The sequence below is a fragment of the Oncorhynchus masou genome, chromosome 8 (assembly GCF_036934945.1).
Source record: "Oncorhynchus masou masou isolate Uvic2021 chromosome 8, UVic_Omas_1.1, whole genome shotgun sequence".
NCBI classification, from domain to species: Eukaryota; Metazoa; Chordata; class Actinopteri; order Salmoniformes; family Salmonidae; genus Oncorhynchus; species Oncorhynchus masou.
The window spans coordinates 45,660,458-45,676,280 of record NC_088219.1 but is presented as its reverse complement, the minus strand read 5'-3'; the positions used below and the strand labels follow the sequence as shown (position 1 = coordinate 45,676,280).

General features: G+C 41.2%; 2 long non-coding RNA genes across 2 annotated transcripts in view; one reads left to right on the top strand and one right to left on the bottom strand.

The window, feature by feature from the left end:
• The window catches only part of LOC135544742 (uncharacterized), a 32,785-nt gene extending 20,599 nt beyond the window's left edge, over window positions 1-12,186 (bottom strand). The window contains exon 1 of the long non-coding RNA XR_010456371.1: window positions 11,950-12,186. This is a non-coding gene — a long non-coding RNA (uncharacterized LOC135544742). The remainder of the gene's footprint in view (window positions 1-11,949) is intronic.
• LOC135544743 (uncharacterized) overlaps window positions 1-15,823 on the top strand; it is a 52,453-nt gene that overhangs the window by 25,629 nt on the left and 11,001 nt on the right. The gene's annotated exons all lie outside the window — the stretch shown is intronic.

The following is a 15,823-nucleotide window of genomic DNA, read 5'->3' as shown; positions in this document are numbered from 1 at the left end:
CAAAAAAAAAATCAAGATTATTAGTGCAAATGGACCAATAAAGCAAGTTTTGTATTCAACCCAGCTATCCCTTTTATCTCCGGTGACCTGGCCAGTCACTCTGGACACAGGGACAGAATAGCAGCCACTGTTAGGGGAGGTACAGTAAGATCCATAAATACTGGCACCCTTGATAAAGATGAGCAATAAGGAATGTATAAAAGATGGGTGCATCTTTGGTTTTTGAAGAGGGGGGAGACAACTTTTACAGTGCCTTGCAAAAGTATTCATCCCTCTTGGCATTTTTCCTATTTTGTTGCATTACAACCTGTAATGTAAATTGATTTTTATTTGTATTTCATGTAAATGGCATGCACAAAATAGTCCAAATTGGTGAAGTGAAACAAAAGAAATTACTTGTTTTAAAAAATTTAATTAAAATAAAAACTGAAAAGTGTTGTGTGTATATGTATTCACCCCTTTGCTATGAAGCCCCTAAATTAGATCTGGTGCCAACAATTACCTTCAGAAGTCACATAATTAGTTCAATAAAGTCCACCTGTGTGTAATCTAAGTGTCACATGATCTGAGTATACAGTTTAAGTCAGAAGTTTACATACACCTTAACCAAAAACATTTAAACTCAGTTCTTCACAATTTAATCCTAATAAAAATTCCCTGTCGTAGGTCAGTTAGGTTCACCACTTTATTTTAAGGATGTGAAATGTCAGAATAATAGCAGAGAGAATGATTTATTTCAGCTTTTATTTCTTCAATCACATTCCCAGTGGGTCAGAAGTTTACATACACTCAATTAGTATTTGGTAGCATTGCCTTTAAATTGTTTAACTTGGGTCAAAAGTTTCCGGTAGCCTTCCAACAGCTTCCCACAATAAGTTGGATGAATTTTGGCCCATTCTTCCTGACAGAGCTGGTGAAACTGAATCAAGATTATAGGCCTCCTTGCCCGCACACACTTTTTCAGTTCTGCCCACAAATGTTCTATAGGATTGAGGTCAGGGCTTTGTGATGGCCACTCTAATACATTGACTCTGTTGTCCTTAAGCCATTTTACCACAACTTTGGAAGTATGATTGGGTTCATTGTCCATTTGGAAGAGTCATTTGCGACCAAGCGTTAACTTCCTGATATCTTGAGATGTTGCTTCAATATATCCACAATTTTCCTACCTCTTGATGCATTCTATTTACCTCCTGCAGCAAAGCACACTCACAACATGATGCTCCCTCCCTCGTGCTTCACTATTGGGATGGTGTTCTTGCAAGCCTCCCCCTTTTTTCTCCAAACATAACGATGGTCATTATTGTCAAACAGTTCTAGTTTTGTTTCAGCAGACCAAAGGACATTTCTCCAAAAAGTACCATCTTTGTCCCCATGTACAGTTGCAAACCATAGTCTGGCTTTGTTATGGTGGTTTTCGAGCTGTGGCTTCTTCCTTGCTGAGCGGCCATTCAGGTTATGTCGATATAGGACTAGTTTTACCGTGGATATAGATACTTTTGTACCTGTTTCCTCCAGCATCTTCACAGGGTCCTTTACTGTTGTTCTGGCATTGATTTGCACTTTTCGCAACAAAGTACGTTAATCTCTAGGAGACAGAACGTGTCTCCTTCCTGAGCGGTATGACGGCCGCGTGGTCCCATGGTGTTTATACTTTCGTACTATTGTTTGTGCAGATGAACGTGGTACCATTTGGAAATTGCTCCCAAGGATGAACCAGACTTGTGGAGGTCTCCATTTTTTTCTGAGGTCATGGCTGATTTCTTTTGATTTTGTGTCAAGCAAAGAGGCACTGAGTTTGAAGGTAGGCATTGAAATACATCCACTGGTACACCTCCAATTGACTGAGTCTGCAACACCACCTCATGGCACACCGATCCCTTTAGCGGGATCATTTTTGTCAACATCCGCTGAATTGTAGAGCGCCAAATTCAAATTATATTGCAAAAAATATTACATTTTCAGTCCAATATACCAAAACACAGCTTAGCTTGTTCTTAATCCACCTGGCATGTCAGATTTCAAAAAAGCTTTACAGAGAAATCAAACCAAGCAATTATGTCAGCTCTCTCAGAAGACAAAACATTACAAACAGCTAGCGGCAAAGTAGATTGGTCACGAACGTCAGAAAAGCAATAAAATTAATCGCTTACCCTTGATGATCTTCGGATGTTTGCTCTCATGAGACTCCCAGTTACACAATAAATGTTTGTTTTGTTCGATAAAGTTTACTTTTATATCCAAAATACCTCCATTTGGTTAGCAATTTTTGTTGAGTAATCCACAGGCTCGTGCAGGTCACGACAGGCAGACAAATTCCAAATAGTATCCGTAAAGTTTGTAGAAACATGTCAAACGTTTTTTTATAATCAATCCTCAGGTTGTTTTAACAATAAATAATCAATAAGGTGGTAGCCTTTTCAATAGGAGAGAGAGAGAAAAGGTCTGCTCCAAGCTGTTGCGCATGCAAAACTCTGGCGACACACAGCTATCCACTGATGCGATGTGATCATTCTTGCTCATTTTTCAGAATAAAAGCATGAAACTATGTCTAAAGACTGTTCACACCTTGTGGAAGCTGTAGGGAAAGGAATCTGTTTGATATCCCTTTAAATGGAGGACAGGCTTGCAAAGGAACAGAGAGGTTTGGATTTTCCTCAGCCTGCAATATCAGTTCTTTACACTCACAGACAATATCTTGACAGTTTTGGAAACATTAGAGTGTTTCCTAATCTGACAATGATATGCATATTCTAGCTTCTGTTCATGAGAAATAGGCAGTTTCATTTGGGTACGTTTTTCATCCAAACATCAAAATACTGCCCCCTAGTCTCAAGAGGCTAAGCAAGGGGTATCAGCAAGCAAGCGGCACCATGAAGACCAAGGAGCTCTCCAAACAGGTCAGAGACAAAGTTGAGGAGAAGTAAAGATCAGGGTTGGGTTATAAAGAATATCTGAAACTTTGAACATCCCACGGAGCACAATTAAATCATTTTTTTTTAATGGAAAGAATATGGCACCACAACAAACCTGTCAAGAGAAGGCCGGCCACCAAAATTCACAGACCAGGCAATGAGGGCATTAAGCAGAGAGACAACAAAGAGACCTACGATAACCCTGAAGGAGCTGCAAATCTCCACAGCAGAGATCGGATTATCAGTCCATAGGACCACTTTAAGCCGTACACTCCAAAGCTGGGCTTCGCGGAAGAGTAGCCAGAAAAAAATAAGCAAACACGTTTGGTGTTCCCCAAAAGGCTTGTGGGAGACTCCCCAAACATATGGAGGCAGGTACTCTGGTCAGAGGAGAGTAAAATGTGAGTTTTTTGGCCATCAAGGAAAACGCTATGTCTAGCATAAACCCAACACCTCTCATCACCCCGAGAATACCATCGCCACAGTGAAGCATGGTGGTGGCAGCATCATGCTGTGGAGATGTTTTTCTTCGACAGGGACTGGGAAACTGGTCACAATTGAAGGAATGATGGATGGCGCTAAATACAGGGATATTCTTGAGGGAAACCTTTTTCAGTCTTCTCAGATGCTGCCAACACCATGCTGAGACTGGGATGGAGGTTCACTTTCCAGCAGGACAATAATCCTAAGCATACCGCTAAAGCAACACCCGAGTGGTTTAAGTGGAAACACTTAAATGTCTTGGAATGTTCTTGTCAAATCCCAGACCTCAATCCAATTGAGAATCTGTGTTATGACTTAAAGATTGCTGTACACAAGCAGAACCCATCCAAATTGAAGGAGCTGGAGCCGTTTTGCCTTGAAGAATAGCTAGATGTGCCAAGCTTACATACCAAGAGACTTGCAACTGTAAGGTGGCTCTACAAAAGGTGGCTCTACAAAGTATTGACATTTGGGGGGGGGGGGAATAGTTAAGCATGCTCAAGTTTTCTTCAAAGTGGTAGGCGTGTTGTGTAAATCAAATTATACAAACCCCTCAAATTCATTTTTATTCCAGGTTGTAAGGCAACAAAATATTAAAAATTCCAAGGGGATGAATGCTTTTGCAAGCCAGTGTGTTTTATATTTTATTTTTTATCCAGTCGGATGAACACTCCAACTAGCCTACACTCCAAACAGCCTACAGCTCTGGTCCTAAAGCACACCGTTGCCTTGTTTGGTATCACATTCCAATATTTAAACTGGGGGGGGGCAAAAATGCAATTAAAGAATTTTATTTCAATTTCCCCCGTCCACAGTGAACGTTATGCCCGTGATAAAATAAATCATACAAATACTGAGCTATATTGTATACTCAAAAAGTGTCAGCCTCCTAGCAGAGGCAACTAGGTTTTTTGCAAAAATGTCCTGGTACTTGGTGTCATACGTTGCCCTTTTTCGCTCCACTCTACAGAATGGATTCTAGGAAAGCCCTGTGTTACCACAGAGAAAGTATGGTAATATCAAAAGGTTGGGGAATGAAACAATATTTCTATTTCTCAACCAGTTGAAAGTGTCCATTAGTACTTCAAGAATATGATGTCAGATCAGTTGTTGTCTGGGACATTATATCTGACGATAGGATGACAAATTATATCTTGGAAATTCTACACATTCTAGTTCAGATTCACATGTTGTGCAATTTAAATATGAAACTATTTGTGACAAGATTAAATGTGATTTTAGCTTCAGTGGCCACGCCCAAGTGAACAGACATTGGTTGAGAACTATGAAACACGCCCTTCTCTCCTCCAGTACAAAAGCCTGTTGACAGAAGTCAACTCAGTTCTTGACAACGTGAGGACTGGTGTACATACATTTAAAAGGGCTAATTTCAACCACAACCTAACAAAATTAACATTTAGTTCCCAATGACGAGTGGACTGGTGTCCATACTTTTCAAAAGGGCTAATTTCAACATGGAGGTGACGATTGCCAGGCTGGAATGGTGAATTTCAACTAGACCAGCCAGAATACAGCTTGAGCTGATTATGGCAACTTTGTATGAACTTTGAACTATTATTCACTAAAGAAGAAGTGATACCTCCGAGACGTGGAGTTATCAGCTGCAGCTGTAAACGTACGTGGCCTAGGAAAGGACAGACGATCTCCTGAGAACGACAGGGTAACGTGTCTGCTCTACAACACTACGACCAGAAAGATTCTTCAATGGACAATGGCGATCTCTGCTGAGCAAACCAGTCTTCCATCTTTGACCCATCTATCGAAGCGCAGCTCAGAGTAAATATATATCATTCATTTTCCGAATGGACGGTTATTTGTTTCTGGTGTCCTTTGACAGCTCTTTGGTCTTGGCCATAGTGGAGTTTGGAGTGTGACTGGTTGAGGTTGTGGACAGGTGTATTTTATACTGATAACAAGTTCAAACAGGTGCCATTAATACAGGTAACAAGTGCAGGACAGAGGAGCCTCTTAAAGAAGAAGTTACAGGTCTGTGACAGCCAGAAATCTTGCTTGTTTGTAGGTGACCAAATACTTATTTTCCACCATCATTTGCAAATAAATTCATAAAAAAATCCTACAATGTGATTTTCTGGATTTTTTCTTCTCATTTTGTCTGTCATAGTTGAAGTGTACCTATGATGAAAACTACAGACCTCTCATCTTTTTAAGTGGGAGAACTTGCACAATTGGTGGCAGACTAAATACTTTTTTTGCCCCACTGTATATGTTTATGATTCTGGGGTCAATTACCTTATGTCAAGCCATAGAAATGTGATAAGCATGATGAGTTTGCCGTTTGTGAGAATAAGGATGTGTATTCCGTCAAGACACGAGGAGCGTACCTGAGTGGTATGGCGAAGCATGAATAGTCATTGAAAATTGTGAAAAACATGAGATGAGAAAAGGATGGTTAATATATTTGGATAATATTTGATCCATTTTTGTCCGATTTAATACTGTCACGCCCTGGTCTTAGTATTTTGTGGTTTCTTTATCTATTTGGTCAGGCCAGGGTGTGGCATGGGTTTTTGTATGTGGTGTGTTTTTGTCTTGGGGTTTTTTCATAGGTATTGGGATTGTAGCTTAGTGGGATGTTCTTGATTAGTCTATGGATGTCTGAAGTGGTTCTCAATCAGAGGCAGGTGTTTATCGTTGTCTCTGATTGGGAACCATATTTAGGCAGCCATATTCTTTGAGTGTTTTGTGGGTGATTGTCCTTATGTTCCTGTTCCTGTCTTGTGTTAGTTTGCACCAGTTTAGGCTATTTCGGTTTTCACGTTACGTTTATTGTTTTGTAGTGTTTGTGTTTCGTGTGTTTTTTCATTAAACATGAATCTCCACGTCGCATTTTGGTCCGACTCTCCTTCACCTATAGAAAACCATGACAAATACTGTAAAACAAAATATTGCGATGTTGACGCATGGTTAATTTTCATAAATTTCGTACCGATAGCATTAATTATTCAAATCGACCAAACATGAAATTATGGCTGATAGTACATTTGTTGAAATCAACGAGCATCACAAACCAGAAACATAAGAAGGATATAAGACAGATAAGACAGATAGATATTGTGCACTTCTCGCCAGCTGTTACTTCTGTCCCAAGGCTGTGATACTCCCGCCCTGTCGGCAGGTTGGGGTAGTTCTGCTGTCTGCCTATATAACTAATCTACTTTAAGAATGGAACTACAGTTGCTAATGAATTGTAGATGACATAAATAAGTTGATTCTCATAAAACATGGTGTGTCTAGCTCTATCGATCTCTGAGTAATTAGAAAAAAACCTAAACGTGTTACTTTCATCCCGGTTCTCCCGTACTTGTAAATTCATATGAGTGGTAGTAGGCCTAATCGTACATTTTTGATAGGCTAACGTTACTTGATGAAGATGTGATATTAGCAAGTCTGTACTTTTGTCTTGAAGCTAAAATGTAATGTGTGTAGACTACAGACGAGAAAATAAACCCTTCATTGTCTGCACATGCTTGTAAATTGTTGCATTATTCAAAAGCATAATGTGGTTTGGTTTCATTTTACAAATGTGTAATATGGTTAAGATGAAAAGTTGCTTGCATAATTGAAGCATGCTCAGTAGTGGCTATACTGGGATATTTCATTGGAATATTTACAGTAAATGTCCATTGCCAAGCGCTGAACCCTCCCGAACCCTATGTTGCTGATATGAATTGAAAAGTTAATTTACATATATTATGTAAATTAAAATGTCACTGTGCTGCCTCCAACTTTACTCATGAAGAAAATACCCTTAGTTGTTGAGTCTGAGCAATGTACAGGTTGGTTTGCCACAATCCTGCATCTAATGTGGATCTTCCTGGAGATCATCCTGATTGTAATCTTTATCTACTCTACCTGGGTCTAATCCCTACCCCTTTTCAATTGGCAATTTAGTCCACCTGGATAGTCTATGTCCACTTTCTGCAGACTTTCTAGGACTGCTCTGTCGTACTGAGGTGTCTGGAAAGTCATTAAGGTATCCTGATGAAGACCATGTCGGTTGAAATGTTGCAGTGTCACAAAGGCTTGAATAAAGGTGACATTCAAAGTATTTTCAAGGTCTCTGTTTGAATCAGTTGCAAAGTGAGGTTAGGACATATGACATATGGTTGAATTTTTCTATCCTGTTTTTATAGACCTCTGTTGTGTTGGAAAGGTGTACTGTTACTACCTCGCTTTCAAACCTAGATGCATAAATAAAGGAGCCAATTAGGAACAGGAAAAACAGGGTTCATCGATAGGGTTTCCGGGCAGTAGTGCTTCCTCAACTTCTATTCTCTCCTCTCTTTTCACCTATCTACTGTCCTCCTTCCCCGAAAGACAAAGAACAGTCAACTACTTCTCTTCCTGCTGTCTCATCTCCTCTACGGATTCCCCTATGCAGTAGGATCCTTTCATCCTCTGATAATCTTTCACCCGACTGCTATCCTCTAGCTAGACCTCCCTTTCCTCCCTTTTCCTGTCCATTTCTGCCAACTATTCACTTCCCTTCAGTTCAGACAGACAGTGGAGAAAGTCATCAGTAAGCCCTCCTGTATCAGATGTCGCCAATGGCGTACCACACAGCTCCCAAGGCGGGGCAGCCCACGGGTTCTGCGGGGTTGGCTCATTGCTTATTATCTAACAAATCACTTCAAAAAGTAGGTTACCTGCGCATGTTCGTCCACTCCAAAAATCATTCCAGCATCATTTAGGGTGGACTCATATATCATTCAGACAGTCTGATACCCCCCTGGCCCCCCTATTATTCGCACTCTGGATGGTGGCATTTTTTTAGAGCCTGTGAGGGGATTTCTGACCACTCTCCTCTTTGTCTGGAACTGGGAATTAGATGTAATCTCCTTCCCCTCCTAAATAAAACCCCCAACCCCCTTTGGTCCTAGACTGGTCATTTCTGGTGATGATGGCGGTAGTTCCAGAGAATGAGAGCTACAGTTTACGTGAAGAGGGATTTTGAGATGTGAGCTTGTTTGTTTATGTAACTTTCCCTAGATTACCCTGCTACACATGCCTCTCCCTAATGTCAATATGCCTTGTCTATTGCTGTTTTGGTTTGTCATTTCTGCCTTATTTTACTGTAAAGCCTCCAGCCCTGCTCAATATGCCTTAGTTAGCCCTGTTTATCCACCCCCCCATACATGAGGTGACCAAACCTGGCTTAAGTGGTGCATCTAGAGACAAAACCGCTCTCATCATCACTCAATGCCTAGGCTTACCTCCACTGTACTCACATCCTACCATACCCTTGTCTGTACATTATTCCTTGAATCTATTCTTCCAAGCCCATAAACCTGCCCCCTTTACTCTCTGTTCCGAATGCACTAGACAACCAGTTATTTTAGCCATTAGCTGTAATCTTATTCTACTCCTCTGTTTCTCTGGTGATGTAGATGTTAACCAGAACCTGCAACCCTAAGCACCACTCCTATTCCCCAGGCACTCATTTGTTGACTTCTGTAACCGTAAAAGCCTTGGTTTGCATGCATGTTAACATTACAAGCCTCCTCCCTAAGATTGCTTCATTCACTGCTTTAGCACACTCCGGCCAAACCCAGATGTCCTTGCCGTGTCTGAATCCTGGCTTAGGAAGCCCACCAAAACCCTGAAAATGTCCATCCCTAACTATAACATGTTATTTCAAGATAGCACTGCCAAAGGGGACAGAGTTGCAATCTACTGCAGAGATGGCCTGCAGAGTTCTGTCATACTTTCCAGGTTCTTGCCCAAACAAGTCGAGCTTCTACTTTTAAAAATACACCTTTCCAGAAACAAGACTCTCACTGTTGCCGCTTGTTATAGACCCCCTTCAGTCCCCAGCTGTGCCCTGGACACCATATGTGAATTGATCACCCCCCATTTATCTTCAGAGTTCGTTCTGTTAGGTGACCTTTAACGTCGACATGCTTAACACCCCAGCCATCCTACAATCTCACACAAATTATCATGGAACCTTCTGGGTACAACCCTAAATCCAAAAATATAGGCACCCTCTTAGAAAAATCACCCTGACCAACTTGCCCTCTAAATACACATCTGCTGTCTTCAACCAGGATCTCAGCGATCACTGCCTCATTGCCTGCGTGCGTAATGGGTCAGAGGTCAAACGACCACCCCTAATCACTGTCAAACGCCCCCTAAAACACTTCAGAGAGCAGGCCTTTCTAACAGACCTCGCCCGGGTATCCTGGAAGGATATTGTCCTCATCCCATCAGTAGAGGATGCCTGGTTGCTCTTCAAAAGTGCTTTCCTCTCCATCTTAAATAAGCATGCCCCTTTCAAAAAATGTAGAACTACGAACAGATATAGCTCTTGGTTCAACCCGGACATGACTGCCCTTGACCAGTACAAACATCCTGTGGCGTTCTGCATTAGCATCGAATAGCCCCCGCGATATGCAACTCTTCAGGGAAGTTAGGAACCAATATACTCAGTCAGGAAAGCTAAGGCTAGCTATTTCAAACAGACATTTCCTTCCTGTCACACTAATTTCAAAAGGTTATGGGAAACTAAGAGAATAAGAGCACCTCCTCCCAGCTGCCCACTGCACTGATGATAGGAAACACTGTCACCACTGAAAAATCTAATCGATCATTTCAAGAAGCATTTTTCCAAAGCTGGCCTGCTTCCCACCTGGCTACCCCTACCCCAGCAAACACCTCAGCATCCCATGCAGCAACTTGCCCATAACCACCCCCCCCGATTCTCCTTCACCCAAATCTGGATCCATACAAGTCAGCTGGGCGAGACAATCTGGACCCTCTCTTTCTAAAATTATTCAAAGAAATTGTTGCAACCCCTATTACTAGCCTATTCAACCTCTCGTATCGTCTGAGATCCCCCAAAGATTGGAAAGCTGCCGCGGTCATCCCCCTCTTCAAAGGGGGAGACACCTTAGACCCAAACTGCTATAGACCTAAATCCATCCTGCCCTGCCTTTCGAAAATCTTCGAAAGCCAAGTTAATAAACAGACCACCGATCGTTTCGAATCCCACCGTATCTTCTCCACTATGCAATCTGGTTTCAAGCTGGTCATGTGTGCACCTCAGCCACGCTCAAGGTCCTAAATTATATCATAACCGCCATCAATGAAAGACAGTTCCGTGCAGCAGTCTTCATCAACCTGGCCAAGGTTTTCGACTGTCAATCACTGCATTCTTATCGGCCTTGGCTTCTCAAATGACTGCCTCACCTGGTTCACCAACTACTTCTCAGACAGAGTTCAGTTTGTCAAATTGGAGGGCCTGTTGTCCGGACCACTGGCAGCCTCTGTGGGGGGTGCCACAGGGTTCAATTCTCAGGCCGACTTTTCTCTGTATATACTGTATATCAATGATGTCACTCTTGCTGTTGGTGATTTTCTGATCCACCTCAAGTGGACTGGGAAAGAGTGGGATATTGACAGGGATAGATTAAGTAAACTCCTCTGCTAGTATCAGTTTTCCTCAATGAGTCAGTGCAAAATGCAGCACAATTTAGCATTTGTTTCAATGATTGATTTCTTAAGTCTTTTCACTCTAATCACTATTATCTTGAACTTTGTGTTACTAACATGACATTTTCATCAAGCTCCTGATTTTAATACTTTCCAGATAAGATTTTAATTCAACTGGGTCCCACATCATCAAAACAAACAATGTTGCTCAAAGTGATTAAAATTTGAATATTTTGAGGCCCTCCAACAATGCCCTGGCAATTAGTCTGAGAGCCCGTTGTCATAGTTATGAGCAATAATGAACATGTAGCCACCTACCCACCCCCACTTTGTCTGTTTCAGACTCCCCTCCCAGATGGGGGTGAAGTGTGGCTGTGTGGTTTGAAATAGGCCAAACACAGCCAAGCCTCTCCCTGAGAACCACTCCTATACTACTCAATGAACAGCAGCTCTCAAAACACAAGGAGACAAGGGGTGATTCTTGAGGCCACTTGCTGTAAACAGTTAGAGGTACAGGCGTCAGTTAAAGAGTAAGCACTAGGGTTCCATGCAAACCAATGCCACGGAGAGTCAAAAACCAGAGGCACTGTGGATTTGTGATAAGAGAAGAACACTGTTTCATAACTGTGGGAAATAGCATTTGTGTCTTGTGATGTTGAATATCATACATATTTGGGAATTAATTAAATGCAGAATACTGGTAGTAAAGCAACTGCATTTGTCGATATATATAAACAAATATGTGAACTTTTTCTGTTGGCAGTTCTGATTAAATGACTGAAGAAAGGTGTTTTGGGGAAATAAGATGTTTACTCGCTTCCTTCAATAAATCTGTCCATGCAACCTGTTGCTTTCACAGCAAAGGGGATTGATGGCTGCCCACAACAATTGTCAAGTGGCGCACTTGTTCCTCTGTAAGGGATTACACCCTGGTAGTACCTTATACCCCTGCTGACCCTTCCCTTCACATTCAAAATGTTCTACCAAATTTAAAAAAATGCTACAACATATCATTTTTGCATTATGAGTCATCACACCCGTCCCGTAACATGTCGATCACTTGCAATGAGAGGCTTACCCCATTTGAACATCATCATTGTCAGCAGCAACATTTTGAGATTGAAATTAACCTTCCCGAACTCCATGGTGAAACAAGTGTCCCATGACACACACACACACACACACGTCTTGGCATCCTGGAGTTAGTGGAGTTAGCGAGTCCCTTGGTGTTGCCCTGCTCTGCTGTTGGTATGCTACAGGATGCCCATGCTTTGTCTGTAATGGGAGCAACATTAGCCTGACGAGACAGCCTGGTCAGAGTGGGAGTGTAACAATCTATTGAGAGAGAGAGAAAGGGAGGGGACAGGAAAAAAATAGCATGGATCAGTTGACTCGGGGTGGATTCTTCTCACATCCCCCCCTCTTACCCCACCTCATCCTACCCCTCCTTATTTGTTATGAACAGCTACTGGATAAACCCTATTCTTGGGAATAAATACTTATTTTACTGGTTAGGTGTTAATGCCAATAATTAATAATTTGATTTCCTTGACATGGTTAAAAAACTCAAGCATAGATTGGTAACTTTTTTCCCCTAACTTGGCACACAGAAACTACAGGCCATGAGTAACTGGGTCAGAAAGAATGGCAGCAATTGGCCGCAGTCTCACTTAAACTTGAAACTTTGTATGTAGATATCTTTTCCTCATGCTGAACAAATTTATTTCAAGGACACAAAAGGTCCGTCAGAATAGATATTCCTCCATCTTGGACATTTTTGAAAACCTTTGAAAAACATTCTCATAAACCATAAGTCCAGTATATAGGCCCATGATCATCTCTTAACTTATTTTGTGAAAAGCTAAGGGATTGATTAAACGTTAATTTGTGGAATTTCTTTCCTTCTTAATGCGTTTGAGACAATATGTTGTGTTGTGACAAGGTACGAGGGGTATACAGAAGATAGCGGCAGGGTAGCCTAGTGGTTATAGCGTTGGACTAGTAAACGGAAGGTTGCACGTTCAAACCCCTGAGCTGACAAGGCACAAATCTGTCGTTCTGCCCCTGAACAGGCAGTTAACCCACGGTTCCTAGGCTGTCATTGAAAATAAGAATTTGTTCTTAACTTACTTGCCTAGTTAAATAAAGGTAAAATAAATAAATATTTGGTAAAAGACCAAGTCCATATTATGGCAAGAACAGCTCAAATAAGCAAAGAGAAATGACAGTCCATCAAGTGGTTGCAAAAATGATCAAGTGCTATGATGCAACTGGCTCTCATAAGGACAGCCACAGGATTGGAAGACACAGTTACTTCTGCTGCAGAGGATACGTTCATTAGAGTTACCAGCCTCAGAAATTGCAGCCCAAATAAATGCTTCACAGAGTTCAACTAACAGACACATCAACATCAACTGTTCAGAGGAGACTGTGAATCAGTCCTAATTACTGCAAAGAAACCACTACTAAAGGAGACAAATAATAAGAAGAGACTTGCTTGGTCCAAGTAACACAAGCAATGGAAATTTGTCCTTTGGTCTGGAGTCCAAATTGGAGATTTTGTCTTTGTGAGATGCTGTGTGGGTGAACGGATTATCTTCGCATGTGTATTGCAGTGATACGCCATCCCATCTGCTTTGGGTAAGTGGGACTCATTTGTTTTTCAACAGGACTATGACCCAACACACCTCCATGCTGTGTAAGGGCTATTTGACCAAGAATAAGAGTGATGTAGTGCTGCATCAGATGACCTGGCCTCCACAATCCCCAACCAACTTGAGATGGTTTGGGAGGAGTCGGACCGCAGATGGAAGGAAAAGCAGCCAACAAGTCCTCATTATGTTTTGGAACTCCTTCAAGACTGTTGGAAAATAATTCCAGGTGAAGCTGGTTGAGAGAATGCCAAGAGTGTTCAAAGCTGTAATCAAGGCAAAGGGTGGCTACTTTGAAGAATCTGAAATATAAGAAACATTTTTATTTGTTTAACACTTTTTTGGTTTCTACATGATTCCATATATGTTATTTCGTAGTTGATGTGTTCATTGTTATTCTACAATGTAACAATGTAGAAAATAGTCAAAATAAAGAAAAACCCTGAGTAGGTGTTCTAAATCTTTTGATCGGTGGTGCAAGTGTATGTAAATGTCTTTTCATTTTAACCTACATGTCAAAGTGTAGTTCCACACCGATGTTGACATGAGCCACCAGAAAATATAGCCAAACTTGAAAGTATTTGTTGATATGTTTGACAAATATAATGTTGGACAATTAACATTAAATTCTAAAGGCCTGATTCTGTTGACATACAGTTGCAGCAAAATATATTGACACTTATTTCTTCTAAGTTAAGTTGAAGTCTCCACATCTTGTTTTTGGCATTTGCAACGTTGCAGAACCAATTTTATTTTCCGTCACCCTGGATCTAGTACTTGTCTTTGGCCGAGACACTGCCGAAAAGCATCTTCTAGCCATCAATAAGCTTGCTGGACCTGTAGCGTGCTTAATTCTGCGTTAAGGTCACTCAGAACTGGATCGATTTGTGGGGATTTATTTGACACCTGCAGAGTTGACAAAACAGGTTGCAGTGTTGCAGCTCTTGCACACATGCGCTCACGCAACTTCTCCCGAGGATAGGCAGATGAGAGGCCACACAAATGTCTTGTGGTGCACACATGCCGTGCACCTAGCACACCACAACAGATACACCACAGTACAAAATAAAACACAAATGACAATTTGCAATTGTCATAATAAAATTATGCTACAATATACCTGCAGAGTTGACAAAAAATGGTTACAGTATCAGCCCTTGCGCACATATGCTCTGGCGCACCTGTCAGGGCACAGCAAACCACTAAGTACATGAAAACACCATCATACACCACAGGCTGAGCTGCTAATCTAGCTAGCGAGCTAAATACAACTTTTTATAACACGTATGGCAAATATAAATATATACAATGAGAATTGCAGCAAAATATATAAATATAAATGACAAAAACACAGACTGTCTTGTCTCATTACGCACCCCTGGTTCCCATTCCCCCTGATTAGTATGTGTATATATGTGCCCTCTGTTCCCATTGTCTTTGTCTCGTTATTGTTACCATGTCCATTGGTCTTGTGAGAACCTGTGCTGTTGTATCGGCTTCCATGCTACATTTTACGGGTATCGTAAAATTAGAGGTTTACACCTCGCTCTTTTGTTTGGGTGGAGAAAATAAAAAACCCTATTACTTATTCCTGCGCTTGTCTCCTATCATTATACATCGTGACAGCTTTTGACACCCTTTAAAATCCATGCCAGATGAATTGAGGCCGTTCTGAAGGGTGCAACTCAATATTAAGAAGAACATCCTGATCATCCTAATACAGACAATAGACATTTTCATTTTGAAAGGACTGTGGGTCTGAAACACTATGTCGTGTTTTTTAAATACAAGAATGTACGGAATGCTGTAAGTAACACTGATGACTTTCACTACAAGTTTTCAAGCCTCAAAAAGGTGAACCTTTTAAAAGTAGCATGAAAGCTGGCCTGAATAGAAAGTGAGTGAGAGTTCCCCAAACCACCTTCACTGAGCTCTCCATCAGCACCATGGACACCACTTGATAAGAATCATGGTACCATGAACAGAACCACACCACTTGATAAGAATTAAGTTCTGTGTCTTGGGTTGTGTTCCCCTGCTCAGACGTTACCAGATCTTACAACGCCTGAATAGGAACAGTGCCTTGCAAAAGTATTCATCCCCTTGGCGTTTTTCCAATTGAAATGGATTATTATTTGAATTTCATGTAATGGACATACACAAAATAGTGACATGAAAAAAATAACTTGTTCAAAAAAAATTCAAAACAGAAAAGTGGTGCATGCATATGTATTCACCCCCTTTACTATGAAACCCTTAAATAAGATCTGGTACAACTGAATAACTTCAGAAGTTACATAA